We start from the raw sequence: 23208 nt of genomic DNA, 5'->3' as shown, positions 1-23208 counted from the left end.
TTTCACATTTCACTTGTGTTGGTAATTAATTGTCCAGGACATTTTCTTTCTCTAATGTTTCAGTAGCTTCTGGCAACAACCATTTGATTCCATGATCCTTATAATTATGACTTGCTCCTGAACCTCTCAAACACCTGAGCTATTTTCAGTATCAGAACATTTCCTTCAACTTGTATCCCATTCCAATTGCATAGTGCAGCATGCTGGAGGCTCTCTGAACTCCACCTGATAGCAGCGAGGGGTCCTCATTGCTACTGGATGAAGGCTGATTCAACTCCAAAATCCCATTTTATTTTATTTTTTGTCTTTTTTTTTATGGCCACCCCCACATCATATGGTGGTTTCCAGGCTAGGGGTTGAATCTGACCTGCAGCTGCAGGCCTGTACCACAGCCACAGCAACGCCAGATCCGAGCCACCTCTGTGACCTACACCACAGCTCATGGCAACACCAGATCCTTAACCCACTGAGAGAGGCCAGGGATCGAACCTGCATCCTCATGGATACTAGTCAGATTTGTTTCTGCTGAGCCACGATGGGAACTCCCCCAAATCCCATCTTAAAACTCATTCCTAGAGCCAACTCTCTGAGATGAGTTTCCTGGGGGAATAGGCGCTGATAGAAATTTAACTGCAGGAACAATAGCTCTAAAGGAAAGAGCGAAGCAAGACTGGGGAGAGGGACACCTAAATGTGATGCAGTTTCCACAGAGGCTCTCACTCCATCCCTGGTTGAGGCAAAAGGGTCTGTGCATTTACACTTCAGTGTCTGACGGTCACTGAATGTGAGCACCATCACCTCTGGAAAGGCAGCTCTCTCGGTTAGGGGAGGCCCATGCCTGGGGAGGAACATAGCTGTGAGCCATCAGTAGGCAATAATCCCAGTAGGCAATAATCATCCTGAAATAAGAACCCATACTTAGTGACCCAATCACATCTTTTTTTTTTTTAAATTTATTTTTTACACATCTTTCAATGGAAATTCTTGGCTTCCTGCCTCTTGTATAGGTTGCCAAAAGACGTTAGCATTTTTAACTTCTGTTACTACATTATCCATTACAAATAAATTTTGAATTATAGCCTAAAAATGCTTATATTTATTATCTTCTTCAGACTCAGTCCTTTATTTATCTTGTATTCAATACCTGTCTAAACATTAGCTAATGAGTACTCATCAAGCACTGGACTGGTAATGGGACCACAGCAACACATGTAACAGGCAAGTTCCTTCCTTCATGGAAGTTACATATTTGTGAGTAGGACAGGCAATAAACCACACATTAATTTACTTAGCTAATATTTGAATTAAGCATCTCCTGTTTTTGATAGATCCTATTTTAAGTACTAATGAAATCACAGTGAGAAAGACAAAAAATGTCCCTACTCTCAAAGATCTAACACATCAGTGGGAAAGATGGAAAACTTATAAGTGAGTAAATGAAAGAACAGTATTATTTCAGATAGTGATAGTCACTATGGAAGAGAGAACACATAATAACGTGATGGAAAGTGACAGAGAGTGGAGGGTGGCCAAGAAGGGCTTGCCTGGCAAGTGGCATTTGAGATAAGACCTGAATGATGAAAGCAAACGAGTCATGTGAAAGCCAGAGGGACATGTACTCAAGCAGAGGCAACAAGCAAATGCCCTTAAGAGAAACAGAAGAAGGTCAACAGAAGTATGGCTTTGCAGAGTGAGGAGGGAGGGTAGATGGTGACGTTGGAGAAATGGGTAGATCTTGCAGGCCATGGTAAGGAGTTCAGATCTCCCTCTAAGTGATGGGGAAGACATCAGAGGCTTTTTAAAAATAGGTACATGAAGAATCTGAGTTAGGTTTTTCTAGAAAAGATTATTATGACTATTATGAAAAAATTGAATATGTGAAATTAGATGTAGAAGCAGGGACAATTGCAGATTAAACTGGTGATGTTGGTAACTAGATAGCATCTTGACAGGAAGAGATGGAGATGAATAAACATGTACTGAGTGCATTTTGGAGACAGAGGTGACTAGCTGATGGATCAAGCACAGGACTGAGGGAAAGAGAAGAATAAAGAATGATGACACTTTTGTTTGACCATATACTAGACAAATAAATGAGATAAAAGTGGGAAGAGCAATGAGAATGATGTGTTAGGGAATAATGGGTGAGCATCTTTATAAGGAGATGGAATGGTTGTGAAAGGCTCCTTGTGAAGGTATGGTTTGAACAGAGATGGAAGACGTGAGAATGAGTCGGCTAGTGAAGGCACAGGGCCAGGGTGAATAATCCAAAGGGCTACTGACACCATGATGAAGGCTTAATATAAACAGGAGCCCATTATGGCTGGATCACAGTGAGGGAAATGGTGTGAGATATGGATGGAGAGGGAAGCATGAACCGTAAAGTAGCTGCTCAGGAGTTTTTTTTCCTAGACTTGTATTTAAATCAGCAAATTCACTGATTATATAAAAAGGAGTGCATTAGAACTGGAAGAAGACCAGTATGGCTGTTGGCAGGGTGAAATTTTTATAACTCCTCATATTTGGCAAAGCTGGTTTGTTTTACCACTTATTTCCTAGGGCCACTTTGAGATCCTTTAATTGTGCTTCAAGATTCCATATGAATGAGTAAATGAAAAATTCATTTGTGGCTTTTAGTTTTAAATTTAGAATTAATTTTTGGCAGGTTTACTAACACTAATAATACAGAACATGTGTAATGTGCAAAATGTTCTCTATTTCCAACATTTTTGTAAGGCAACGCAAATATTATTATGCTCATTTTATCAATGAGTTAAAGTGAGCCATGGAGCAGTTTAGCGGACTTGGCCAAAATGAATTTCCAAGTAAAGGAGGAGTTGGGATTAGAATTCAGTTCCCTTGTTTCTTTGTGCAGAATCCTGTCTAAAAGACCCCTTCTTGTCTGTAAATGATTAATCATCACAGAGAATAATGGTTAGCAAAACAAAATTTCAGAGTTTCAACTTATATGAGCAAAATTACAGAAAGAAGCTGCAGAAAACATGATTCTGCACAGTAAGGAGTGCTTTATAGGCAAAATGGTGAGGAGGAAGCAAAAAAATTCAAAAACTAAAAGTGGACTATTGCTTAAGACTTTCTTCTCCTATTTCTAGTCTTTCCCTTTCCTGTAAAATGCTGATTTTTCTAAGATCAAGGAAAAAATAATCTAACTGCTGGTCTCTCACTCACACCTACTTTACAACTGGCGAAGCTGGTCCTTACATCTTTCTTATTATACTCTTTCCTTCTTAACCCTGTGGATTGACTTTGGATTTTTTTTTTTTTAAGAAAACTTTTAGATCTTCAGCATTGGGGCATCAGGGACAATAGGAACAGTATCATTTGAGCATTCTGTGCAGGGTACTGTGTGTTGTGTGAATACATGGGAAACATTTTTCACAAGGTGATATAGCTTTTTTTTTTTTTTTTAAACACAGGCAGTTACAAAAGGGCAGTGACTGCTTATTGCTAGTTCGTTAGCTAATAAACGCCTGTTCAAAGAATATAGGCACTGTATCTGAAGTTGAGTTTCAACATGTTCAAGTAGGTATGTGTGGGTTTGGAAATTTATGTTCATCATAGATTGTGGGGGATTTGATAAAAAGGAGTGTAGACAGAGACTAAAGCATGTACCAACAATTGAAAATTTTTCTACTTGCTTTGAAATAAGTTAAAAAAAATAACCTGAAACTGAGTTGAATAATTCTGCATACTTCTGCTGCAAGAATATTAGATGTTTATGTATTAATTGGCCCATCTGGCAGCTAAGGTGTGAGACCCTTACTTCAAAGTAATCCAGTGCCTTGAAAATGTGTTATTTGTTCATATATTGGAAAAGTCACCCGACTCTTCTCAACGTTTCATTTAGGTATACACAGGTTCTTCTGCAGTATAAATTTTGGGGCCATGTATGGATAATCACAAGATTCTCTATAAGTTCTTTAGTTTCTTCATCTGAAATAAAAGGCTATATTTCTTCTTTATCTTGACAGTCAATTAACTGTTACTATTAGATGGAATAATCTCAAATTAATTATAAAAAAGATTAGTCAGAAGATTTAGCTCTGAAACTGAATTTTAATACCATAGGCAGAAAATCTAGGTGTGTGTTTAAAATATCTTAATTCTAATAATCTAAAATATTAATAATAATGCATAATAATAATTACTAAATAGCATATGGTTATATATTTTAAATGTCTATTTGATGTGGTTGAGACAAACTCTAAGATGAAAGCCAACAACCTTTCATTTCTTTGTTCTTCTCCCAAAACCCTCCCCATTGATCACAGCCACTCACCTGCCACTCATCTGCATGGGGCATCCTGCAAAGACATGTTTGAAAATGTTTTTCCTTTGAAGGATATTCAATTTCACATGCTATAGATATTATTACCCCTCTCCACTTCCCTGCTTCATGAGTGGTAAAATCACACTGCATATTTTGTTATGCCAGACTGTGAAAAATAGCTATCTGTTAAAATCAGCATTTCTTACACACAAGTTTTTTTCAAAGAGAAACAGCATTTTTGTCAGGCTGGGTTTTATTTAGGGAGAAGGAATCTAAAAAAATTATCAGATACAGATATGCTGAGTAACTATTAGAAGCAATTTTCTCTTTGCTCACATGTTTCTGTTACATCATATGCACATTATACCTGCATTTGTATTCTTTATCATTCCCTGCTTTGAAGACTGAAATATTTGGCATAATTCATTTCTGTCCAATAACTATCTCAAAATATACTTTACAAAACATAGAAATGAGCTTCAACACTCTGCAGTGATGCTCCTGGAAATCGTCTGGAACATCACTAAGAATATTGTCAGAATTTGGATTTCCCATTGTGGCCCAGAGGAAACGAATCTGACTAGGAACAATGAGGTTACAGGTTCTATCGCTGGCCTCACTCAGTGGGTTGAGGATCTGGTGTTGCCGTGAGCTGTGGTGTAGGTCGCAGATGCGGCTTGGATCCCAAGTTGCTGTGGTTGTGATGTAGGCTGGCAGCTGTAGCTCCAATTGGACTGGGAACCTCTATATGCCACGGGTACAGCACTAAAAAGCAAAAAAAAAAAAAAAGAATATTGTCAAAATTTGAAGAGAGATTTGTTCTAGGCGTGCCATAAAATGTAAAAATTAAATTTCTTTCACAAACTCAAAACCAAAACATCGGATAACCTTTCTGTGTTTTGGACCCAACATGTCTGTGTCTATTTGGATGAAAACTGTTGAATGCACATTTTTTGGTGAACTGTCAACAGCAAAGTATGAAAACAGATGTGTTTCTGCTCTTTCCATTATTAGGGAAATAAAAGCAGCTGTGCTAAGCCTGTGTATGAGGGAACCTCTCAGTGAGGCTGTCACACTGTGGGAGTTGGGAAACCTGGCCAGTGTAGCCCAGGATATACATCATGAACATCTTCAAACAAGGCCACTAAGGACAATTCCTGGTCACTGTTCAGCACCTCACTCCTTTCTGGAGTTGTTATTGCTGTTTTTCTGGTACCAGAGTTCTGTGTGGAGTGTATGCTAATGTGAAGTAAGGTTGTTATGGCCTTAGTTTGCGTAAGTGTCTTTATGGAAGAAGCAAGGTTGTTTCAGAACCTCACTTGTCAGAATTTGAGATTCTGTCATTTAAAGAGTGAACATAGGAGTTCCCGTTATGGCCCAGGGGGTTAAGAAGCCAACGGTCGTGGCTCAGGTTGCTGTGGAGACCTGGGTTCGATACCCTGTCCATGGCAGAGGGTTAAAGGATCTGGGATTGGCACAGCTGCAGCGTGGGTCCCAGATGTGGCTGTGATTCAGTCCCTGGCCTTGGAACTTCCACATGCCCCTGGTGCGGCTATTAAAAAAATGGGGGGAGAGGAGTGAATTATGTAACTTATCACATTTGGGGGTGACAAGTACAAACTAATTCTAGTACTTTGATATAATTCTGCTAAGACAGTCTGAACAAGGAAGACCAAATATACCTTTTCTAGACAGGATACACACAGTGGGGAAAAACCCAGTATGTTTAGTGAAAAATAAATACAAGTGTAAAAAGTCCTTTCTGCATTTATAGACCTGACAGTAACCAGATGGTAGTTTTTTTTTTGCATTGAATTGGTGGTTTTTGTGCAGAAGGGCTATTTTTGGTCCAGTTTGGGAAATTCGTCACAGAAGTTTGTTTGTTTCAGGCTTTCTCTTCCTTCTGTTGGAGTCTGATGTCTGTGTCTTTGCATGCGTGTTTGTATTCGTGTGTGTGTGTTTGTGTAGAGGTCTGTGTAAGTGTATAGAGCAAATACTTGTATGTGTGGTGATAATTCACTCTGCCTTTATATAGAGCAGAAATTATTCCTTGGCAAGGAGAACGAAGACAAAATTAGAGAACGAAGAAATCTGATTTCTTTGGGTTGATCTGGTGTTTGAACTGATGTTATATTGTTGATCAGGGTAAGAAAAGATTAAAATGAAGACACTGATAAAAGAGAGCTGTGACATACTTAACTGTATACAAATGTTCTTTTTTAAAAAAATTTAGCATTAATTTTATATTGGAATAGAGTTGATTTACAATGATGTGTTAGTTTCAGGTGATAGCAAAGTGATTCAGTTATGCATATACATATATCCTTTCTTTTTCAGATTTTTTTTGCATGTAGGTTATCACAGAATATTGAGTACAATTCCCTGTGCTATACAGTAGGTCCTTGTTGATTATCTATTTCATATATAGTAGTGCGTATATGTTAATCCCAAACTTCTAATTTATGGCTCCCCTCCATCTTTCCCCTTTGGTAACCATAAGTTTATACGATTTACTAAGCACTGCATTGATTGATAGTATCTTGTAAAATTTTCTTGAGGGGAGGAATAAGGTCAAGAATGAACATGATAAAAATATTAAACATTAAAATTAAAAAATTAAAAAAAGAAGGAACATGATTTTTTTTTCTTTTTATGGTCACACCCACTGCATATGGATGTTCCTGGGGCCAGGGGTCATATAGCAGATTCAGCTGCTGGCCTATGCCATAGTCACAGCAATGTGGGATCCAAGCCACATCTGTGACCTATGCTGCAGCTTGCAGCAACATTAGATCCTTAACCCACTGATCCAGGTCAGGGATTGAACCTGCATCCTCATGGACACTATGTCAGGTTCTAAACCCACTGAACCACAGTGGGAATTCCAAGAATGAACATGATTTAAAATGGGCTAGAGATCATCAGACAAACATGCATTTAAGAAAGTGTATCTTCTGATTTAAAATAAAGATGCTGTGGAATTCTCTTTGGTGCTGTGGGTTAAGGATCAGGTGTTGTCACTGCAGCGGCTTGAGTCACTGTTGTGCCTTGGGTTCGATCCCTGGCCTGGGAATGCCCACATGCCATGGCCAAAAACTTGAAAAAATAAAATAAAGATGCAGTGCTTTCTTTAAGTATCTGTATGAAAGAAACTCAGCGCTTTAGCCTTAGAATCTCCAGGTCACAAAAACAGCTGCAGGTGTTTCTATTAAGAAATGAAATTCTGGGGTGTCTTAGCATTCATTTTCACAAACTGCCTGTGTGCCAGAATCTCCTAAAATTTGATTCGTTCCCTCTCTCATTATAGATTTCAGAAGACTCAAATCATGAAGTAGTTTTTAAAAAAGAATGAGGAAGAAGAGAAAATTGAGGTATAAGTTCCAAAAAGCCTTGGCGTAAACCTTGAAACTCCTGCCCACACAAGCCATTGTGGAGAGCTACCCAGAAAATCTTTTTTCCCAGGTGAAATATTTTTGGTTTGGCAAGTTCAGCTCATAAGTTAATTTTTATTTCCATAATGCTCCTTTTTTGTTTCTCCTCTCTCTCTCTCTTTTTTGCTCTCATTCTCTTTTTCCTTTTACTTCTGGTTTTCAAATGGTATTACTAGTGGCTCGTGTTTGACCAAGCACAGATAAGCTTATGAGAAAATAGTTTAAACATTACCATCACAGAATGGTTGTTAGAGATGATCATTCAAATGTGTAGGATGTGTGATGAACTATCAGAGAAGTTTTATTTAAAAATTAGTACAGATTTAGTCAAATCCTATTTTTTAAAACCTCAGTCTTTGAAAATAACTGTGTCCAGGTTGACCTGGCTAAATATTCTGAACGGATTACAGGTTGAATGGGGAGCCAGGGAGCTCCATTCTGTAAGAGCAGGAGGTAATGTCAGAAGCCAAGGGAGAGTAGGCAGGTCAGGCTCCACCTTCTCCGGGTGACATGAGATAAGTGAGTGACTGCACTCTCACCCCAGAGCAGGGCCTGCTGGGATCAACCTTTAGGTCTTTCTCTTGCTCACTCTTTTGCCTTCCTGCCTTCTCCCAGGATATTTCATCCCCATTTCTTTGGGCTTGATTTAAATCTTGTGTAAGTGCTGAGAGTGTGAAGAGAGCGGTTGATTCCATAGCTCCTTCACTCCCAACTCCTTTACACTCAGCTGCAAAATTAAGTCTGTTAAGTAAAAGATCCCTCAACTTTCTTTTCCCCGATTCTGATCCACCGGTTTGCACGCGCACCTTCCAGTCTCAGAGGATGAGCCCTTCCTCTTGATCAAGGTCCACTTCTCCATCGTGCTTGCGATTCCTCCCTTCGTGGAGCGGGCTCTCCCTCCACCCATTATCTCACCCCATCTTCCCCTAAAAATATCATCCCAGCATTTTCCTGTTCTTTCCTACTCACATCCCCCATTTGCTCTTCAACCTACTACAATCTGGACTTCTCCAACCCCCAGAGCAAGGCGTTTACATCACTTCCTTGATTCTCATCTTGCTTCTCTGACTGTCCTTCCTGGTTTCTTGAGGGGCCTCTTTATTTCTGCCTTCCTCTAAAATTTTGATGATTCCCCAAATTTTCTTCTCACTGTATTTACATTATCTTATAAATATCCATTTTATTTCAAAATTTTAACTATCATCTGTTCGCTAAATACTCCTCGACAGATTTCTCCAGGATGATCTGAACTTGAGAAAAAGCATCTTATATTTCCCTCCTCTGGAATTCATAAGACTCTTTTACTATAATACCTCTCAATAGAATCAGTCTCCTTTTCCTTCTCCTCATGATTTCTGGACATTGCCCCTTCCTTTCTCTCTCTCACACTATTACAACCAAACCACACTGAGAACTACAGATTTGTTTATTAAATATTTCTTGACCTTTTTATCACTCTCTCATCATTGCTTGTCTGGATTCCTATGATAACCTTCTCTTTTTTGTGGTTTTTATTTTATTTATTTATTTACTTTTAATTTTTTATTATGATTGATTTACAATGTTCTGTCGATTTCAGTTGTAAAGCAAAGTGACCCAGTCTCATATATGTATGTATATTTATATATACACACACACACATATATATATATTCTTTTTCTCACATTATCCTCCATCAGGTCCCATTACAAGTGATTAGATATATAGTTCCCTGAGCTGTAAAGCAGGATTTTATTGCCTGTCCACTCCAAATGCAAGAGTTTTCATCTACTAGCCCCAGATCCCCAATCCATCCCACTTTCTCCCCCTCCATGAACCTTCTAAATGGTGTTCTCATCTCAAAATTTTTGTTTCTTAAATCCACCCTTCACACTGGTATTAGAATGGAGCATCAAAAAAATCTCTTTTGCAACCACCCTATTCAATACTCAAATGGCTCCTCTTGACATAATGTATAAATTTTCCATCATCTGGCTTCTGCTACATGTTCAGTCTTATTCCCAGTCTCAGTTTGTTTGCCAAGGTTTCTTTTCACTCACTGCATTTCTCTTTCCTTCGTGGCCTTTCCTGCTGTTTCCTCTAGCTGAGTCCTCCTTCCCTCATATCTTCATCAAACTTCTGCTCACCTTTCAAGGTGTCACCTTCTATACATGTCTTCAATATCCCCTCAAGTCTGTCAGCCTCATGAATGGGTAATATTTATGCTGATGACTTGGGGGCCTCAGAATCTCTGCTAGATATTGAAAGCCAGCCAAATGGTAAAGGTCAGATTAAGAGCACTGGTTTCTCAAAAAAAAAAAAAAATCAGATCTGGCATTGCTGTGGCTGTGGCATAGGTTGGCAGCTATACTCCAATTTGAGCCCTAGCCTGGGAACTTCCATATGCTACAGGTGCAGCCCTAAAAACAAACAAACAAATAAAAATTTTAAAAAGAGCACTGCTTTTTCATCCAGGATAATTGTTCCAAATAGCTTTGAAGGTAGTATATCCATCATGTTGAGAAGATGGGGTAGGAGAGTAGAACACAGAAACCAGTAAATAAAAACCCAGTGATCTCAGGTTTTAAAATTATGTCCAAAATTTGATTGTGGTTACTCCCAAATGGAACTGAGTAGGAACAATATTGGAAACCTACCAAATTTTTGAGGACATTGCACTTTCAAAGAATCTACCAGCTAAGACAAACGAAGTCAGATTATAAAAGCAAGGCAGCCTTCAGACATCTTCAGAGGTGGCCAGAGAGGACACTAGAAATAAGCTTCCCAATGGGCAAAGTCATGGGATCCTCATAGAGAGAATATTCAGGGCAGTCAGACTGGCCATTTAAGGTACTTTAAGGCAGGTAGTCTTTGCAATTCTTACCACTAGCCTGTGATAATCTCTATAGACTGATAACTGTCCAGTGTTTCCTTTTTTTTTTTTCCCTTGTTTAACATTAGAGACTTAATGACAATTATCTCAGTCCTATCCCACCATTATAAATTTGGTATGGAGGGGCACATAACTTGTCTATTTGATGGTTGTCACATACTGAATGAGACTTAGAGAGGGCTTGAATATGCTCTATGAAAAGAGTACCACAGGTATCTGGGTAGGTGAAAGGGTGGGCTGTGGGAAAGTTAATTGACCCCCCATATGTGTCCTCCTCATCCACAGTAATGGAATTTTAACTTTTACAAGGCCATTCAAAGCAAAGAGTGCATTGTCTAGTTTCCCCTGCATCTGATCATGGTTACATGATTGAGTTCTGGCTTTTAGAGCAGAAAGAGCATGTTCTTGGATTTTCCCTTAATGGGATGTCCTCGCCTTACTCCCTTTGCCTTTTCCAGGAATAGAGACCAGGGGGTTGGGCCAGCCATTGAACATAAGATGGAAGCCACATGTCATTAAGGTTAGAACAATGAAATAAAAGGAGCCTTTGTTCTTGGTACTTGAGCAGTCACCAGGCAACCCAAGTATCTCATTTAGGGGCTCTTTCTATCTCAGCACCAAACTAATAGGATAACTAATATAAATTATATGAAGAGAAATTTTACAAAAATGTCCTTATAATTAACATAATTAATTCAATTTTATGATTAAATCATGTGTTTATTGGGAAAGTTTTTTTCAATTTTTTTCAAAAGTAATTCCAAATTACCCTGGAATCTACAATAGCAAAGTCATACTTGCATAGCTATTTTTTCTCTTTTCCCATCTATAGTTTACTTGAAAGTTGGAGTGGGATATGGGATGGAAATGGGGCACAATTGGAGGATATATGAAAATGAATTATCAGTTTCTACCCTCCTTTCTTCGCCTATGTATTAATTATGCCTCATTTAGTATTGAGATACTAGGTATTTCTATCACTGTCTATTTTGGTAAATATTCATATGTAATGATCAAAAATCCCCAAGAGATTAATTTCAAGTAGCGTCAAATGACAAAAGGTAAATTTGAGAAATCTAGTTAAAGGGTAATAGTAAGCACATTTATGAGAGAGCTAGAACATTGGAGGTCAGGATTTCCTTGGTCATAGCATTCTAGAAAATTCTAAAGCCCATTTCATTTAAGCCTGCTGGATATATTGCCAGGTAATCCAATATTTCTCTTCTCCTTATCTGTGTCCTGTCCTTTCCTGGCCTGGGAGATTATTTTAGATTTTCTGCATAGCCTCTGGAGCCATCACATGTACCCTTATAGAAAAGAGGGAGAAGGAGATTTAACACACAAAAAAGATGATGCGACAACAGAAGCAGAGAGTGACGGGATATAGCATTAACCCAAAGAACGCTAATGAAAGCTGGCAGCCCCCAGGAGGCAAAAGACACCAGGAATGGATTCTCCCTCAAATCTCTGGAAGGAGCATGGTCCTGACCACACCTTGATTTTGAACTCTGGACTCTAGAACTGTGAGAGAATTAAATTTGTGTTGTTTTAAGTCACCAGTGCTGTGGTAAAAAATTTTTTTTCATGGCAGCCACAGGAAATTAACACAGTAGGTAAGTTATAACTGTTTAATATACATTGATATGTCTTTTTTTTCTTATATAGGTGTATATACCAAGGTTACTCATTCATTCACTCCTATATTCACCCAGTAACTACAGTTCTTTTCTGGTGATTGGCTCTGTGTGTGTGTGTGTGGGGGGGGGAGGGTGTGTGTGTACGTGTGTGTAGTCATGCTGACCTTGTCTTTTCAGTATTTAAACATACAGCCTGATCCTATGGTGACCTTTTCTTCTTGCTTTATTCTTTCCTGCTCTTCATGACTTCAGCCTTTCTAGGCTATTTCTATCAAAAAAAAAAAAAAGAAAAAACCCCAAGTTATGAGTAAGTTAATTACTTGAAGTAGTTTCATCTGTTAGTGCTGTTATTTGCTGATACATGCAAGCATAATTATTACTCCACCTGGCCTGGCAGTGTGACAGATATTTGAGGGATGAAAGGTTTAACAATGTATTTTATTCTTCTAAGCCTTGCTCAGACCTTTATGAGGGTCATATTCATGACAAATAGACCATATGTTTAAAGGAAGTAAACAACTGAGATTTAGAAGTCAGCAAGCTGGTCTACAGACAGGGAGCCAAAGCCTCTCCTGCCGTTAGCCTGTGTTCTACTGGAGGAGACACACAAGAGAGGTATGGATAATATTTGACAGGTGTTAAGCCGATGTGTTTTTACCCCTCTCCTCCATAAACCATGTCCTATCACAGCAATTCTGTTGGTGCAGCCCATGGAAAATGGGTGGTGACAAATGGTACTTTAAGAAGATGGAAACCATGTGGTCGTGAAAGTCTGTGTTACAAAGTAGGCGGCCAGCCCATCCCCTTGGCCCAGTAGCTCAGTGGCAGAAAAAGGGAAAAAAAAGATGGGACAAAAATAGAGGAGTGAGACAGTCAGACATGGGCTCTTAACAGAGAAGGGCATAAGGCCTTGACCCCATTCCCCATTAAGAGTCCATAAGGGCCCATTGAACAGAGTGACCACACCAAAGTATGAACTTGCCCCCACTGGGTAAGTGGGTGGAGTGGCATGGGCAGGCTGAGACAGAGCTTTGTTTTTCCTCCTCAACCTCCCTAAGGTCCTATGTTGGGTGAATGCTGAATCGACAGCCCAGTGTCTGGCCAAGCCAGGCAGACTCAACCACAAGTTCCTTAGGTGTAGATGCCAGCAACAGACACCAGCCAATAGCATAAGGATGGGATGGAGTCAACCACAGGTCAGCACAGGATGGAGGCAAAAGGCATGGGTTATAGAGAAGACTGCCTGGGTATAATTCTCGGTTCTGCCATGTAATAATTTTGCAAAAATACTATTGACTTTTTCTGCCTCAGTTTCTTCAACTGTAAAACCAGGATAATAAAAGAATTTACCTTATAGTTGTGTTGCAAGGATTATATTAAATAATGCATGTAATCAATTTAGAACCATGCTGGGATTATAATACTCATTCGTTAAACATGATCAAGTTACTCCAGAACTAACATGAGGCCAGAGATTCCCCTTTTCATGTTGCTTTGAGGTGATTTAAATCCCTTCTCTCTCCTACTTGAGGAAATTAAGGAGTTGAGGAGATACATGTAAAAGGTGGAATTAATCAGTTTTAAAGTGGAATATAATTCTTTTTTTTTTTTCATTTTTCTTGCTGCTGGCTGGTGGAATTGGGGCCAGGTTTGTGAGTGCAATCAGACTAGTTAATAGACTAAGAAATGATTCTCTCTCTCTCTCTTTTTTTTCTTTGCTTTTATAAAGTGTAGTGTGGGTAAATATCTGTTCTATATTCACTTTCTGGTAGTATTGATTTGTGATAAAACCCTACAGAGGGTGAAGTCATATGTAATGATTGTATGAAACAATCTCAGCATTCTTTTTGATAGCATGTGTTGCTTAATTTAAAATTGATACTTTTCATGTATAAATTTGTCTATAATAAGGGAGAACAAGACTAGGAAGAACTCCCTGAGAAGGTGGGGTTTAGGCTCGAAGTTGAGGAGTCAGGCTTACTTGTATTTGGAGAAAGAACTTTTCAAATAGAAGAAACAGCAGTGCAAAGGTCCTGCAGCCAGAATTAATTGCTGTTGTTTCAGGGACAGGAGGAAAGCCAATGGCCAGAACGATGGAGATCAAGGAATGTACCACGAAGGGATTTATAAATCATGGTAGGGAGTCTGGGTTCTATTTTAAAAGAAATGGGAAACAGCTGGATAATTTTAATCAAGGGGTAATATTACATTTTTACAAATTATTTCCTTGCACAGAAACCATTTTCCTTCCTAAAAAACATGAGTGGAAGAGAAGCAGACTATGAGCTAATCCAGACAAGTGAACGTGATAGTTTGGACTAGGGTGATGGAAGTAGAGATGGGAAAAAGTGGGTGGATATAGAATATATTTTAGAAGTAGAGCAATCAGTTCTGCTGATGCATTAGATGTGAAGTTGAGAAATTGAGGACACTCGATTTTGGGCTCTCTCCTGGATGAATGAAAACAAATGTCTTTTACTGAGGTCAGGGAGAACAGTTTAGGGTTGTTGCCACAGGAAAGAACAGGCATCAAGGATTCTGTTATGGATATATTTAGTTCTAAGTGTTTAGAACCATGCCAACTGTCAATATCGAATAGACAAATACTGTAAGTGATTATGGAGCTCTGGGTAAAAGTTCATGGCTTGGGCATTTAAAATTCGGTGTCACCGGCCATATAGATCAGCATTTAAAACCAGTGGACTGGAGTTCCCATTGCGGCTCAGCAATTTAAAACCCTACTAATATTCATGAGGATGGGGGTTTGATCCCTGGCTCACTCAGTGGGTTAAGAATCCAGGCTTGCTGCAAGCTGCAGAGTAGTTTGCAGATGCAGCTCGGATCTAGCATTGCTATGGCTGTGGTGCAGTCCTGTGGCTGGGGCTCCAAATCATCCCTTAGCCTGGGAACTTCCATATGTCACAGGGGTGGCCCTAAAATAATAATAATAATAATAATAATAAACAGTAGACAAGGAACAATCATCTAGTAGAGAATAAAGATAAAGGAGAGGGGAGGACTTGGGATCTATTTATCAATCAAAATACAATAAATAAGCCAAAAATCTTTCTCTGCCTTTCATATATTTGTTAGTGAATTGGAAGAGTGCAGGAAGAATATAAGCTAAACTTTTAATACCAATTCTGTGATGCGTGTGCTATTGGAGGTGGCTGAAGGGAAATGTTTTCTTTTTGCTCTAAGCATATGAGTACTGTCTAAAGATGCCCGACTTTAATATACTAATCTTATTTCTTTTGTCATTAAAACAAAATGCTTAAAAAGTGTCATAAGTCATACATGGCTATTATAGACAATTTAGAGAATAATGTCAAGCCAAACAAATAAATGAAAAATCTTTCATAACCCCATGTCCCAGAAGCAATCATTTAACATTTCAGGATATGGACTTTTTCTTGTGTACATATATTTAGATGTAGGACCTTAAATATTTTACTTTTAGTTTTTCATACACATATGAATATTCACAGAGTGTACGTTATTACTCTCTATTCTATCCCATGGTGATTTTTCAACTACAATGTTTTGATACCACTTATCTAATTCAGATTTTAATCCTGTGTACCAAACTCCTCCACCCCTACCAGCCACAACATAATTTCACCTGGGTATCTTCTAAGAATCCCAGATGCAAGGAATTAGACTTGACATTTGTCAGTTTCTACAATTTCCACATTCTGAGTTGTGCTAAAAGTCACCATTACCTCCCAAACCAGAATTTTTAGGCAAATTCTCAAGCTTGACCAATCTCATTCCCTTGTATCCATATCTAAATAGTTAGCATATTCTACACACTCTACATTTTGCATGGCTTTCAAATCTGAATCAATTATCCTCATTGCCACAGCTTCAGTTCAAATCTTCAGAACTTTTTATTAATTGTTATGATGGCTGTTTAATTCTTTTCTGATCCTGCTGTAATCTAATCTTTCTAAGAAAGTAAGCCTGATTATTGTCACTCTATTATTCCAAATTCCTCAGTCACCACCCACCACCTTCTGTGTAAAAGCTGAACTCCATCACATGGCACAGAAGGTGCTTCAATGATGGGGCTCCTTTGCCTTGAGTGCCTTGTATCTCATTATTTTCCTCCTTGCACCCTTATCTCGAGGCACATGGGTGCAACTTGTGCATTTCCCAGAACATGCCCTGTTCCCAAATATGCCTACAGTTCCTGATAAAATACCTGACACCAAACAGTCATTCAATGCATGGCTATTGAATACAAGAATGTTAAGTTTAAGAGGGTTCCCAGATCCTGCAGTGTGGACATGTGAAAGAGCAGACTGTAGAGGTGAGGAATTCAGTAAAAAAGGAGATGTATCAAAAGGCTTCAGAATAAAGAAAGAATATATGAAATCACAGGGCTATAGTACGCAGAGATTCACATTCCAAGCCATGCTGTCCACTAGAAAGGTGATGTCAGCCATGTAGATTATTTAATATTTTCTACTGACCTTCTTAAAAAAGTGAAAATCAGATAAAAATAATCTAAGATAAACCATTTAAGTTAATATAACCACCATATTTTCATTTCAATGCATAATTGATATTAAAATGATTAAGATATTTTACATTCTTTTTTCATACAAATCATTTGAAATCCAGGGTTTGTTTTACAGTTGGAGCACATTTTAAAATGGAGTAGTCACATTTCAAGGGCTCAATAGGCACATGTGGCTGGTGGCTATTGTAGTGGTCAGCAGAGGTCTAACCACTACAGAGCAGAGGTCTAACCTCTATAAGGAAACACTGTGTTGTTATCACCAGGAGAAGACAATGTGCATCCAGAAGTTCGAGCTTAAAGACTTAGGAATATACTAAATGAATATGAATCAGAGAAGTTAAAAATTGAGGGGAGTAAAAATTAAGAAGAAATTTTACGGTGAAGAGTGATGGTAAAAATCATGCTACAGAAATGGGAAGCCCCAAACTAAAAGCTGAATTGCTATGGTACAAGAAAATAAGATATAGCTTCTTCAGATAGGTTATCAAAATGCTTATTTAGATTTTACTTATTATTAAATACTTATTTAGATTTTGCCAAAGGATGTGTTTTCTGATGTACTTTTCATGGCCTCAGTGGGGGGGGGGGGACACCATTTCAGAAGTTCTTATATATTTAACAACATTTTTCATTTGTTGTAACTCAAAATCCAAAGCAGTGGTTTCCATTGTTGCCACCTTGAGTTAGGAGTAAGTCAAAATCTCTAAAATAGTACATGGTGGCAGCAACCACTAAGCAGGACTTGATGACAGTTCCTCTGCCTCCCCTCCAATAAATAGGCTGTGAGTTCAGATAAAGCACAGAGGAACCCTGGCACCTTTATAAGATAAGGACACTAATTATAGTGAGGTAGGGCACTATTCGTTTACATCCTGTGGTCCTCCTGAAGAAACAGGAGCAATGATGTGTCAGAACTGATAAAAGGTGTTCAGAAACAGGCTGCCTGGTTTTTGTCCACAGAGAGTACACATCTGTGTCTAAAGATGTGAAAAAAAGTCATGATATAATCTTTATAAAGGAATTTCTTTGGCTCTCTACTTGTAAATAAGAAATAGCCTTATTATTTTCTTGTCTGATGGAATAGTTTAACTCTTGGAAGGGTAATTGATGAATTCGTACAATTAGAAAAGAAAAAAAAAGAAATGCAAAAAGAGTTCCTTAAAAGAAGCAAGTTATTTTACATATTAAATCCATTGGCTATTTGAACATTTTCCTAGTTTTTACCATATCTATAAGCATCTGATGAGTTAATATGCAACAACCATCAATAAATATTTTGCTTCTGTATATTCTTTTTGTACTCAGTTCCTCCTGATTAGTTACCTAAGTGCCCCAAATGATAAAACATTTATACTATTATTTAGCTTTTTGGTTTTGAACTTCAATAAAAAAAGAGTTTCTTCTATGTACTTTTCAGTAAAGAAACTCAATTTTCTTTACTGATTTTTATTCAATTTTTTCTAACAGACTTGTATGTCTTTTAAAATTCTGCACCCAAAAAATAGCAAAATTTCATTTTAATCACAACAACAGAAGACTGATTTATATATGCCATAGAAAATTGATTACAGAGGTAGGCTTTTGAACCTAGTTAGTTATACGAAGTCTTTCTAATGATGTCCCTGTTTTTTTGACCCTCATTTGGTCCAAATTTAACCCTGGTGGGGATGGTGGGGTAGGAAATAGGGGAGCAAGTTGGGCTATGATTTGTGGGGGAGGGGAATACAGGGAGTATGTGGGTGAAGTAAGTGTATACCTTTTTATGAAACAATGGCTTTTGAATGTCACAGGAAAAAATTTTTTTCAGGATAAGAAAACACTTGCCATTTCTGCATTTGTTTTAGATTAAATAATTTTTAAAACATATGTCTTTAAAAGACATATATAAATGTTCATTGAAACAAGTAATGTTAATTCTACTTGAATAAAAGCCCAAGATAATGCTCATTTTGCTTTCTTCTTGGACAAAACCCATGCTTCCCACTTAATCCTATATGGGGGTCTCTTCCTCACAAGTTTTAAACAGGTGTAATTCATGACAGTTCATGGCAAGATCTAAAAGTTGATGATGGTAGATCTCTGTGCCAGTGGTCATTCTCCAGTGGCCTTACTCAGCTCTCTGGGAATCAGTGCTCAGAAGGAAGAGTTTGTCAAACTTCTCTAACACCAATCAGGCTTCAGGGAGAGGATTTTCTCATTAAAAAAAAAAAACCAAAACCTCTTGGGCACCCCCTTTTAAAGTCTGCTTCCATCACTTTGAAACTACAAATTTATTATAACCCATCTGCTAATGATCTTAGACAACTATATATCTTTATTTTATAGAGAAATGTTTCCACTGCTCCTTCCAAATTATTTTATAGAAACATCTCCCACACAACCAGGAACAATAAATTTGGCAAGAAGGAGTTGTCAAAGCCAATTCATAATAATGGAGAATGGAGTTCAGATAATTTGCACTTGCCTTGGTTTTACCTTTAGCTAAAGAAAAAAAAGTGTTGTTGCTTTCAAAGGTAGCTTTCTTGGTTTTGTGGTGCTTTTTTTTTTTCTTTTTTTTTTTTTTTCTTTTTAGGGCCTTACCTGTAGGATATGGAAGTTTCCAGGCTGGGGTGGACTTGTAGCTACAGCTACTGGCCACAGTCACAGCAACACAGGATCCAAATCACATCTGCGACCTACACCACAGCTCATGGCAATGCCAGATCCTTAACCCACTGAACAAGGCCGGGGATGGAACCCATGTCCTCATTGACAGCAGTTGGGTTAGTTTCCACTGTGCCGCAATGGGAACTCCTCTGTTCTGCTTTTTTAAATACAAAATTATAGAGGGAATTTCTGAGGTATTAAGTAATAATCTAGGTGTATTTAAGACAGCTAGTTACTGCATTTGGTCAGTCACTCTAAAGATACTAAAAAAAAAAAGGACAAATCCAATATGTAGTAAGATTCTAAGAAAAAGGAATAAAGATTAAAGAAAAAATTTAATGGGTAGTATTTAAACTAGCTACATTTGGGGGTATGTCTTTAAAAAAGACATAAGGGTGTCTTTAAAAAAGGAGGAGAGTTATTACCAAGGCCAAAAGAAAATTTATAGTCAGATTGCTGTTCAAAGTTAATAGCACTTATAATTTTAACATACTCTGATGTAAGCTTCACTGTCAAGTTGTTAAAAAAAAATGACTCAGTCTCCACTTATAGGACAGTCCATGGCCTGTAGCAATCTGTAAGGACGAGAGAGAAAAGAGAACAGGATTAACGTGTCACTCTCCCATGCTACCGAACCATGGGACCTGCAAATCCCAAGAAAGAGGGAGACTTTCACAAGGTCACTAGGGATTAGGCATGCACACTAATGGCCTTACTCATTGTTCCAAGGGGTCCTGTGATTGGGCTTGGAGCCAACACACTTCAGCCAACAAAGTCTCTCAATTAGGTACAGTCCCAATGCCAAGTTTCTCAGCAAGAGCATGTGAAAGGGCTCCTTTTGACTTTTGATCAAATCCATTTAAAATCTTTGCCATGGGATGCTGAAAAATCAACATTTTAAAATATGTCTAGAATGCCTCATACCTGGGAACTAATATTAGTTACTTGTTCTTATTGTAGAGATTATGACCCATGGATTCACAATGCTCTCAAGAAAATGGATTCAACATAAAATATTACTGCAGGTCATGGTGGAAATGAGAAATTCACTCATATTTGCCAGCAGTGCTAGACTATCAGCTCTCTGGGGTGGGGATCTTTTTTTACACCTCTGTGCAGGTGCAGAGCCCTCACCATGTGGTAGGTAATTAGCGGATTTTTTTTTTTTTTTTTGACTGGATGGATGATTTAAACAGATTTGTTTACTGGGCTTGCAAAATAATCATCAAACAAATAGGCAGTTTACTGTTTGGAAGATCCTTTTCTACCCTACTTTCCCAGTTACCCGTGGTGAGACTTGAACTGTTTGTCCTTTTAGAACAGAAGAAGAGCTTTTTTCACTGGGAAACCCAGACCAATGGCGGCGTGCCTGCTTTGTGGAGGTTGCCTAATCCTTTCTGCTTTGGAATGCTACTCTGGGTTGGGGAAGTCTCCTGCCTTGGCTGTGATCACAGAGCTACAGAGGAAGGCTTTCACTTCAGCATCCTTTCTTTTCTTTCCAAGTGTAAAAAAAAAAACAAGGTTTGACTAACATGTAATACTGAACACTTTGTCTTCAGATCTTGTCTTCTCTATTACATTTTTCAGTGACAATAAGGAAACAATGATTCACAATCCGTAAGAAGGATCCACCCTTGTTCCCTTTAAGAGGGATGCTCCCATCATTTCAACTCAGTTCAAGTGGAGACACTGAACCCAAAAGCAAAAGAGCTAGGACAAACTGGCAAATTCTGTGGCTTGTGCAAAGGATTACGTACCACTGACTGAAAGAAAAAAAAAAAAGCACGACCTAAAATTTGAGGGTTATGTTTTACTCAGATGATTTTCTGAGGACTTCAAGCCCAGGACACAGCAGCTCGAACAACACTGAAAACTTTTCCAGAGAGGCAATGATGGGGAGCTAGGATGTATAGGAGTTTGCAACAAAAGACCAAGCAGTCAGAGCATCAAAGGATTATTAACAATTAAAGGAACTCAGGAGTGTCCATTGTGGGTCTCAGCAGGAATGAACCTGACTAGTATCCATGAGGATGCAGGTTCGATCCCTGGCCAGCTCAGTGGCTTAAGGATCCTTCACTGTTGTGAGCTGTGGTGTGGTTTGCAGACGCAGACAGATACCTCGTTGCTGTGGCTGTGGTGTAGGCCAGCAGCTGCAGCTTCAATTTCACCCCTAGCCTGAAACTTCCATATGTGGCTAAAAAGTAAAAGAAAAAAGAAAGCCATACATTTTACATTAAGGAATTTAGTGCTTTTCTGTGAATGGGAAGATGTAAGAGTTTGAGCTCACTGAAATCACCCCTTTGATATTCACCTCAGCTATCTGGGGCCAATACTCTGTTTTCTCAGGGGCACCATAGGGGGTAGCTGAAGCTGCTGACTGCTTAGATGGGCTTCGCAGTGAGCAGCCCATTTGTCTCCATCCTGAGTTTCCTCAGGGCTCGCTGTCCAGTTGGCTGCAATGTGATGGCTTAGTGGCTGCAACATCCTTTGTTTTCTGTCATGGCAGGCAATATTTTAGCTCTCACTATCTATCCTGCTAAACTCCCCTACATGGAGCAAAACACATCTTCCAAGAAAGGAATTGAAATTGTTTTTGTTGTTGTTGTTTTTCCTGATGAGAAATGTAGGAATGTATGAGATATCAAACATTTATTTATTTTTGTGTTTTGTCTTTTTAGGGCTGCACCCACAGCATATGGAGGCTCCCAGGCTAGGGGGTCTAATCAGAGCTACAGCTGCTAGCCTAAGCCACAGCCACAGCAATGCCAGGTCTGAGCCTCATCTGCTACCTACACCATAGCTCATGGCAACACCGGATCTTTAACCCACTCCTCCAGGCCAGGGATGGAACCTGCAACCTCATGGTTCCTGGTCGGATTCATTTCTGCTGCGCCACAAGAGGAACTCTGAGATATTGAACCATAAAGGCTCTGAGAGGGCAAATTGTAAAAACGTACTTTTACAAACTTAAACAATATTTGCAAACTCAATTGCCTATAGAGACAAAAAATATAACAAAAATCTGTGATGTGGGCCAGATAGAAGATGAATGGAGTTGTAAAAACTTGAGGGAGTGGTAAGTTTGTTCCCGTTTCAAAGTTCAAATTCTCGAAAACACACATTCACACACATATACATTCACACAAATAGACATTCAGAGTCACTTACCTTGAGTGAAATACAGTCTTTTGGCCATTATTTTTAAACCTTGAATTCTACCCTACTGTTTTTTCAGGTTAGGGCAGTTTTTCCAAGTAAGAGTCAAGCCTGGATCTGCTCTCTGTCATGTGAAATTTTTAAAAAGGCGAGATTTCAAAAGAATTAACGATTCAGCCTAGTGGAGGCTAATTCCTTCTAATTCCCTGCTAATTCACCAAAAACTCAGTCTACTACTACCACGACCCAATGTAGCCTTAGACTTGACCCTTATTCAGTCCTCCTCTCCTTGAGCTCCCCCTAGAGGTTAGAGTCTGCCAATAACAGAAACCCCGCAGCGACTTCTCAGAAAAGATGGGATTGAAAAAAAAAGGAATAGGAGTGGCACTGGGATGATTGCTAAGAACATAACAATCAAAAGAAAAATAATAACAATATTTATGTGAATTTATTCCTCATGTCTTATGCACCAAGTAAATATTTACGGCATATACTATGTGCAAAGAATTGTGGTAAATGTTCTGGAAAATGCTGAAATCACCAATTACACAATTTCTTTTTCTGTAAAAGATTACAAAAAGCAACATTCTTTCTGCTTTTCTGACCCTGAAAATTCCTCTTTCACTAATTTTTCTACTCTATTCTTCTTA

The 23208-nt window shown here is 38.6% G+C and overlaps 1 long non-coding RNA gene across 1 annotated transcript; it reads right to left on the bottom strand.

Annotated features, from left to right (window-relative positions):
* Positions 1-5026: 5026 nt before the first annotated feature.
* LOC125115492 (uncharacterized) lies at positions 5027-22902 on the bottom strand. The gene is made up of 4 exons (XR_007132117.1): positions 22571-22902; positions 19896-19977; positions 12396-12499; positions 5027-5056 (listed from the first exon to the last, which is right to left on the bottom strand). It is a non-coding gene; the product is annotated as an uncharacterized LOC125115492 (long non-coding RNA).
* Between the last annotated feature and the right edge of the window lie 306 nt (positions 22903-23208).

The sequence above is a fragment of the Phacochoerus africanus genome, chromosome 2 (assembly GCF_016906955.1).
Source record: "Phacochoerus africanus isolate WHEZ1 chromosome 2, ROS_Pafr_v1, whole genome shotgun sequence".
In the NCBI taxonomy this organism is placed as follows: Eukaryota; Metazoa; Chordata; class Mammalia; order Artiodactyla; family Suidae; genus Phacochoerus; species Phacochoerus africanus.
This window is presented reverse-complemented; position numbering and strand designations above follow the sequence as displayed.